The sequence below is a fragment of the Chaetodon auriga genome, chromosome 19, assembly GCF_051107435.1.
Source record: "Chaetodon auriga isolate fChaAug3 chromosome 19, fChaAug3.hap1, whole genome shotgun sequence".
In the NCBI taxonomy this organism is placed as follows: Eukaryota; Metazoa; Chordata; class Actinopteri; order Chaetodontiformes; family Chaetodontidae; genus Chaetodon; species Chaetodon auriga.
This window is the reverse complement of record NC_135092.1, coordinates 968,545-977,904: the sequence shown is the minus strand read 5'-3', so window position 1 is coordinate 977,904 and position 9,360 is coordinate 968,545.

Below are 9,360 nucleotides of genomic sequence, written 5' to 3'. Positions count from 1 at the left end.
AGCCTGTTTTAATTTTTTTTTTTTTTCTTTTTTTTTAAGTCAAGTAGTACAGTGAAGTTTTAACATTTCAGCACAGCACAGTTTTATTTAAATTTTAAGTACATTTTCAAATAACATTGAAGAATTTTTGTATATTTATTTTATTACAATGTTTATTTAATTTTCATATGCAGTGCATTTTAATTTATTATTTAAGTACAGTTTATTATTTTTCCAATTTTAAACACAGTGTTCCATCTGTGTATGATTGTTACAGTGGCCAACAATATTAAATAAACTTGTTAAATAAAACTTTCAAAATGTTTTTCATGAAAACTTTGGCCTACTACGCTACTGTACTTTAATGTTGTTCATTAGGTGGTACTTGGAGAGCCAAGTATTTTCTCAGGTGGTACTTAGTGTAAAAAGTTTGAGAACCACTGATTTAGACATTTTGTCTATCGTCAGTTTGCTGTGCAAGCTTATCTGTGACAGAAAGTCAGTCTATATAATAAAAAATCCATATTTTGTTTTAATTTGAATGGTCGGTTGTTAACAACAATTTGCAACAATTTGCTAAAATTTTACAATATAGCACACAGCGAACTTCAACACCAACACACTATGTCAAAGCAGCCACAGCAGCAACACAGTCAACAACATGGAAACATGCACAACAGCTGCAAGGTGATGAAGAGGGAAAGACAGTGTATGGACACAGGATAGAGATGTGACCCATAACCAGTTAAGAGAGAAATTTAGGCTTCCCAGCAAAGATTTTTTTCAATTCCGTTCCCAACTCCTGCAAGCAACTGCAGCAGTTGCAAGCTTCTACAGACACTTCATCTACAGCTACATAGCCGCTCCCCTTACAGCTTTTACGTCCTCCAAGGTGCCCTTCCAGTGGACCTAAGGTGCGGATGAGGCCCTTCAGACTTTCAAGTCCCAGTTCACATCAGATCCCCACCTCCAGCTGCCTGTTTCTGACCAACAGTTAGTTGTCAAAGTGGACACATCAACAGAGGAGTGGGAGCCATGCTGTCCCAGTGCTCAGCCACTTACATGAAGCTCCAGACCTGCACCTTCTTCTCACGATTATCGTCTCCTGCTGAAAGAAACTATGACATCGGAAACTGAAAACTGCTGGCTGTTGAGATGGTCCTGGAGGACTGGTCCCACTGGCTGGAGGGTACCAAGTTACCCCTCCAAGTCCGGACTGACATTAAAATGTCCATCAGTGAGCCCACTCCTCCAAGCTAACGTCATCTGAGGATGCAGAGAAGATGTACTCCATTAACGTTTCTGGTGGTCCCTGCTCAACAAGGACATCAGGGGATTCGTCAATGCCTGTTCCGTCTGCAACCAGAATAAGTTGCAACAGCTCCTGTGGGCAAAATATACCCACAATACTCTTGATTCATTGATGGAGGTCCCACTTACTCTGTTCAATGTCTGCTGTGCTCCCACCACCAATGACGAGGTCTTCAGTATCTGGTCGACTGGGAGGGTTATGGTCCTGAAGAGAGATCCTGGGTCCCTGCTTACCACATCCTGGACTCTTGAGAATGGCCGCTGGGTCAGCATCAGAAATCTCTATGTCATGTTGGTACTGCGTTTGGGTCTTAAACAAAATGATATATACCAAAGTACAAAGATTACCAGTAACAGTTGTCTGGAAATATTACAATACTCATACCGCAATATGTTTCATCATGAGTTAATTGTTTAATTAATTCATTTCCTATATAAATACTCAAATTGTTGGCCTGAAGGTGACTGGCCTGAAGGGTGCATCCCTGTGTTTCTCATGAACTTCTGGCTCATTGAAGACCAAGCCCAAGCGACCGGTCAGTTACACCCCAGCAGAGATGCTGTAGTCCAGAGTCCAGAGGACAAAAAGGAGCAAAAAGTTGGCATCTAAATGCTTGCCTCCCTGTACACTTGAACTGAGCAACTCTCTTTTAGCCCATGTCCACAAGTCAAAAATGTTGGTGTAACATTTGACGCAGAACTGAATTTTGAGGCTCATATAAAGGATGTCACAAGAAAGGCATTTTATCATTTAAGAATTTGCCAAAGTACTCCAGGTTCTCTCTCAAGCCAATGCAGAGACATGTATTCATGCTTTTATTAACTGTAGGATTGATTACTGCAATGCTCTTTTTTCTGGTCTCCCCAGAAAGAATATTTTTCAACTACAATTACTTCAAAACTCAGCCGCTCGAATGCTGACAAAGACCAGAAAGAGAGCTCATATACCGATTTTAAAGTCTCTGCACTGGCTTCTTGTGGATTTTAGAATTGATTTTAAAATTCTTTTATTGATTTATAAAGCTCTTAATGGTCTTGCTACTTCTCATTTATCTAACTTGCTTTTACCATATGAACCCAGCAGAGCCCTCAGGTCTTCTGGAAGTGGCCTTTTAACAGTACCCAAAGTTAGAACCAAAACATATGTTGAGGCATCTTTTTATTCCTATGCCCCCCGTTTATGGAATAGCCTGCCTGAAGATCTGAGGGCAACATGTAATATTGATACTTTTAAAAGCAAACTTAAGACCCACCTTTTTAGTCTAGCTTTTAACTAAATTTTTCATTTAATCAATTTTAGGTATTTTATTTCATTTTATTTATTTTATTCCATTTTACCCAGTCAACATTTCCATATGGGCCCCATATGGGTTTTGACATGGGCATGTGGGCATGGGTTCCATCTGGTTTTGCTCCTGGGTTCCTACAGGGGCCCACCTGTGTTAGCCCATATGGGCTTTTGTGGGTTTCTGACTGTGTCTTAAGTGGGTTCCAAATGGGCTATTTTATATCTGACCCACCTTTGTGCCACCTGTGTTTGCCTATATGGGCTTGAACTGGGATCTAAATGGGCATTAAGTGGGTTCCAGCTGGGCAACCTATATGCAATCCATGTAGGCCACATCTGTGTCTGCCCATTTAGGGTTCCATCTGGTTTTGCTCCTAGGTTCCAACCTTCCTTCACAATCAGCAGAAACATAGCTGAAAACCCCACTCGCAAGTGTCATCATCATTGCACGTGATGGACAGCTAAAGTGTGTGCGTGTGAGAGAGATACCAAGATGGTGGCAGATGACATTCTGCCTATTGGGGCTGTGTCCCATTGTCCTGTGAGTTGCCAGGTGCGCTGCCGTTGTCCTGTGTGTTGCCAATGCCAAGTGATCTCCGAGCTCTTACGGCCCTATTCCCACTTCGATCCCGGGCTCCCGTAAACCACTTTGACAGAGCCGCCTCTGCTTCTTTCTGGTTTATGTCCTTAGTGGATGTGTTCCTTTTGAGTGCCCCTAAAAATAAATGACAGGAAGCCAACTTAGTAAAACTAACTTAATTCTTTGATTATGAAACCTTATGAGAAAGACATCCGTAAAAAGTCTTATATCACTGAGAAATGTGTATGCATAATGCGTATGTGTATAAGAGTACAGGAAATGGCACGAATATGTATAGAGCCTGACAGCAAGAATGGCTAAGGTCTGCTGCATTATGAGTTTGAGTACCGTTCCTGACGAACATTACTGCAGGTATCTCCACCAAGTCTCTCCTGTTAATCTCCACTACATACTATGTAAATAAAGGCATAAAAGCCTTTATTTAAAGATAAAAATACAAAAGGAATTACAATGTCCTATTAAAAACTCAAAATTACCGTATATAACATTAAGAAGAGGCAGGTCTCGGAACTTCTTCTTGCCACGAGGTCCAAAGAGATTGTATTGGAGAGACAGAACATTGGTGATGATGAACGCCATCATCCTTCTGACACTGTCATGCAATGAAGTTCCACCAATGTCTGCAACGATGGCAACTTGAGTATGATAAAAGTCACAGGAAGGAAATTCTGTATTGGATTTGATCAAGACCATGTCTACTTTTGCATGTGTGTGTGTCGGTGTGTGTGTGTGTGTGTGTGTGTGTGTGTGTGTGTGTGTGTGTGTAAATGCACAGGTGTCCAGATGTAGGCTACAAAAGCTATTCTACTAAAAAATAATCACCAATGTCATTAGAAAATAGATATTGAAGTGAATAAGAGATATAAAAAATACAATTACATTTTGAAGTGAATAAGAGATTTGAACTTACAACTGCAGAATTGAACTCTGCGTCGCCCAGCTTGGCCTCGACATCCTCCACTGTGTTTAGTGGGAACACTGCTCCCTCTGGCACAGTCAGCACTTGAACACCCTCTTTTTGTTTCAGGAGGTTGGTTAGCATCCTGGTATGGACCTTCTGGGTGTCCTTCACCACTTAGCCCATAGATAACCCATACGGCACCCAGATATGGTTGACCAGGTCCAGCCCATGCCTACTTAGCCCATATAAAACTCTTACCAGACCCAGATATGGTTGACCAGTTCAAACACATGCCCACTGCACCCATACATGACCATAATGGGACCCAACCATGGTTGCCCAGTTCGAACCCATGCCCACTTAACCCATAGATAGCCCATATGGGATCCAGACATGGGTGAACAGTTCCAGCCCATGCCCACTTAGCCCATATAAAACTCTTACCGGACCCAGATGTGGTTGACCAGTTCTAACCCATGCCCATTGAGCCCACACATAACCCATACGGCACCAAGATATGGTTGACCAGTTCAAACCCATGCCCACTTCACCCATACATAACCCTAATGGGACCCAACCATGGCTGCCCAGTTCTAACCCATAGCCACTTAGCCCATGTGTAACCCATATAGAACCCACCAAATTTGCCTAGTTCTAACCCATGCCCACTTAGCCCATATGGAACCTATATGGAACCCAGAACAATTGCCCACTTCTAGCCCATGCCCACTTTGTACCCAGGTAACACACATTGAGCCCATATGGTACCCAGGTGGACATGTTGTCTGGGTATATATTTCTAATTTTAATTTTGTTCAATTTTATTAGTTTTTTATTGTTTTAATATTTCAGATTTATCTTGTGTAACGTGAGTGTTGATTGTGTGAGTTTGTGATCTTGTGTGTGGGTATGTGTGGGCAGGGTTGAGGTGTGTGTGTGTGTGGGGGGTCTTTATTTTCTTTATCTTTGATTGTAAAGCACTTTGTGCTACATTTCCTTCTGTATGAAAAGTGCTATAGAAACAAATTTACTATTATTATTGTAGCAGAACTGGTCTGTAGCTGACCCTCTTCTCCCCTCTTTGCATTGCTCAGGAGAAGTGTAGTGATAAAACAATCAGACTTTTAAGAGTTATTGACCATCTGGAAGGTTCACAGGAAGGTGTGAACCCAGGCAGAGACAGGATGTCTGGTTTAGAGACATCTTCTCACACTCTTTCAGGGCAACAAGAGTCACTGATAACACTTTTACTCCTAATTTACATCTGTCAAGATGTTCTCATGGAGGTGCTAACTCTTTCTTGATAGCCCATGGGAGTTAAGGACAATAAAACTGCCTGGATGGACGAATGCCATGTCTCAAAGGAATCTTCAAACCAGATAATGCTGATGGGTTGTAAATTAGACATTCCTGAAGCAAACTGTTCTGTATGTCTGTGTGCCTTTTTGCTTAACCTACCAAATTAACCAAATCTCAATGTTTGATTTAACTGTAGATTTTATTACATTGCTAAGCTCGTGATCTGTACAATAACAGTGCTTTCCTGGTTTTTCTAACTTACAGGATGACGAAACTGTGAATTTAACTATTTCAAAGGTTTTCTCTGAGCTTCTACCATGGAACCATACTGCCATCTAGGGGTTCATAGCGGTTAAGTTGAATGTGCTTAGCGGGATACATTTATTAATAAGTAACCATAATAGCGATAATCATTTCGGCAAATATAGTCTGCCCTTCTTTATGCCTTCATCATATTGAAGTAGTTATACCCTTAGTCAGCATGTTTATTAGGATTAGTGTTAGGAAATGTTACCATGTTCATTGTTTAATGTTGTCGTTATTCATAAGAATTGTCTAACGCATGTAGTGAACACGCATGTTGTTGTTGAAGTGCCATTGAAAATTGATCATTTAAAATATATTCGATTGACCATAGTGAGAAGCAGATGAGCCCTCGTATGAATCATTAATTAATTCTCGCTCTGTGAAATGAAATCACGTTGCGCGTCTGCGAACCATCCCACATGCGTGACGTCCTATTGATTAGACACGCCCTGGAGCGATGATAAAGTTAGCCGCGCGCAACGGACTAGTCTAGTTTTTAGTTTCTTCTTTCTTCTAGTTTTGTTTTTCTTTTTGTCTAGTTCTGTCTTAGTTTGTGTTAAGTTCTTTGTCTTTAGTTTTCAAGTATTTTTTTTTTGCTCCGTTGTTTTCTCAGTCTTTTTGTTGCTGCTCACAACTACACAGAGTGGCCTGATTTAATTCTGCAGAAAACGCACTTTTCTAATCTTCGTGAAACTTTCATTTTTGCTTGCCACGCCAAGCCGCATAATTCCTATTTTTGTTGTTAAACTCTAGTCACACAATAATAATTTTGAAGACATTTTCAACCGGCCATCGAAGAGTTTCTCAATCTTATTATTACTAATCAAAAGCCTTGCCAAACGGCCAACAACTAACTGACCGCACCGAAGACCTGTAGCCTGCTGCTGACCCACTGGTCCGGGTTAAATAACCATCGGAAGCCGTTCCTCGTCTGTAACCGACACCGAAGACCCTCAGCTCCCGAGACATCCCTGTCCAACACCGGCTCTCAACAGTGGTTCACTTGATTCGTCCGGCAGACCGCTGTGCAGATCAGAGTGACGGGCGACGATGCGGAGCCTCTTTGTGTCAGTTCTGGGCAGACATCTAGGAACGTCGCTGACAAAGTAGGCATACATAAGCGGTTTTGAATAAGAGTTGGTCCGTGAGGTTGAGATATTGTCAATTTGTCTAAATTCTCTAAATCGTTCATTCAACAAATTAACTTCATATTCGCATCCCCATTTCCCTTTAAAAACCTACTTCTCACTATCGCCAAACTCATTTTACCATTCTCTTGCCATAAGTTCCTCTGTGCAGTGTTTGTGTTAATCTACCTCATCCATATAATCTATCGCATTATCCATGATTCATATTCATTTCATTATTGTGTTTAATAAATAATCTTTTGCATACAAGTCGTTGTCAGACAGTGTCCTTTTGAGCTGGATATAAGCAATCCCTGTACTGAGAGTTTACGCCTTAGATTATCAGACTGATCTACTGTTGGCTCATTCGTTCACTACATCAGCATTACCAGATATGATATACAAAATCCTTCTTAGCTGAGGAAGGTTGGTGCCCTGCATTTATTAACGAATGTAACATTAATTTAGAGGTAATTCCCCTACATTATTATTATTATTATTATTATTATTATTATTATTATAAGGTGTCTTCATTAAGCCACTTTCTGGTAACAGATTTCTTACTTACTGCAAGTAATACCTTAGTAGGTAGGTCTCATCTTTCATCACAACACCTTCAATGTTCCCAAGATACACCATACATTCTAAAAAATGATATGCTGGCTCAACGTAAAAAAAATTCAGGTAACAATTTGCATGGATCTTTTTAAGTTCTTTCAACTTTGTCATTATTGTGTAAATGCAACAAGACTTATCTAGTTAGGTAAACTCTACTACTTAAGCACAAACAACATGATTTGCTTTGTCCTCTACAAGCTTAATTAAGTTGAACCAAGTCAGTTTTTAATTGTGTAAAAACTGCTCCATTTAGTTATTCTAACTTATTCTTTTACTTTCATTCTGCTCAGAAATGTCCATGCAAATTGTTACCTTAATTTTTTAAGTACTCGTAACTTATTTCTCTAAGTCAGAATAAATTACACCTTGAAACTCCAGTTTTATGATGAATCTGTTTTTTAGAACAGCAGTAAGCATCCCATTTGCCAGGACTGACTGCATATTGACATTTCAATAGTACACAAAACTGCAGCCTCCATAAAATAAGTGACACAAAACATCCCTGTAAAACTGTCTCAAAAAGACTGAACATTTTGACAGTCATGCTGGTCAGACTGATTCAAGTTCTTTTATATTCAAGTATTAGTTCAGTTTTTTTTTTTAAGTGGGGTTGTATGAGGTATATGCGTAGAGCGCATTACACAGACAGTGGTTGGTGGCTCCTGGTAGACAGGGCCACTGGCACACAAGATAGGCTTGGTTTGTTTGTGTGACTTTGGTAATTCTGAACTAACACAAACTAACACTGAAGTCACAACAGTGCAACATTTTCTCTTTAATTTGAGGATAGCCTCACCTTAGGACTGGCCTTCAGATCATCCAGCTTGAGGAATATCTTTTGAAACACTTCAAAAGTGTTTTTCAGTTCTTTTGGGTAGCTGAGGTTGAGGGCATATATCAGCCGCATTAGCAAGGCACAGGCTCTGGGTACATCCAGGTCTGCTAGGACTTCTGTTCCTTCAAGTATGATCGTTGCGCTGGCTGGCTCAGACGTCATGGCACCTCTGGTTACCACAATCTTCATCACTTCACTGGTAAAATCCCTGCCACCATCCTGGTAGGTCAGAATCAATGTGAATGTTTTAAGTAATAATACCTAAACATGAGAGTAACACAAAGTAGGGCTGCAACTAACGATTATTTTCACTATCGCTTTATCTGTCGATTATTTTCTCAATGAATCAGTTAGTTGTTTGGTCCATAAAATGTCAGAAAATGGTGGAAAATGTCAATGTTTCAAGGAGTCAAGAAAGCAGAAAATATTCACATTTATGAAGCTGAAATCAGTGAATCTGGACTTCCTTTCTTAATTAATTACTTGAACCGATTAATCAATCATCGAAATAATTGACAATTAGTTTAGTAATCGATTAATTATTGATTATACAATGAATTGTAGCAGCTCTAACACAAAGTATAGTGGTGTCTTTACCTGCTCTTTGAAGAGATCCTCCTCCTTTTCCCTGAGATACACCTCCAAGCCACAGATAGCGACCTCTCTCCTCTCGACAGAATCGTCCTGTGAATAGAAAGAGGATGTTGAACTGCTCTTTTAGGAGGATGCGTTTTTGATAATTACATCCAAAAAGAAAAAGACAGAAGGGTAAACTTTATGAGGTCTGACCTGTACCGATTATAGATTTCCTGTGATAATCAAAATAATGAATTGATCATTTTAAGGATAGCCAATATAACTCGAAAAATCCAGGTAAAAAATAGAAAAAAATGCAAAATCTTACAATTACTCTGCCTATCATGTTCCATGTCACCTTAATATTTGTTTTCATATTCAGTATTTATAGTTTCAATAGATATTTTTGCCTTAGACTAAGCCCTAAACAATAATCTGACATATTATTCCCTTATAAGAATTAGAGTTGTAAACAGCTACCTTTTTATACATCCAGGAGACAATGGACAATCTTGCCAT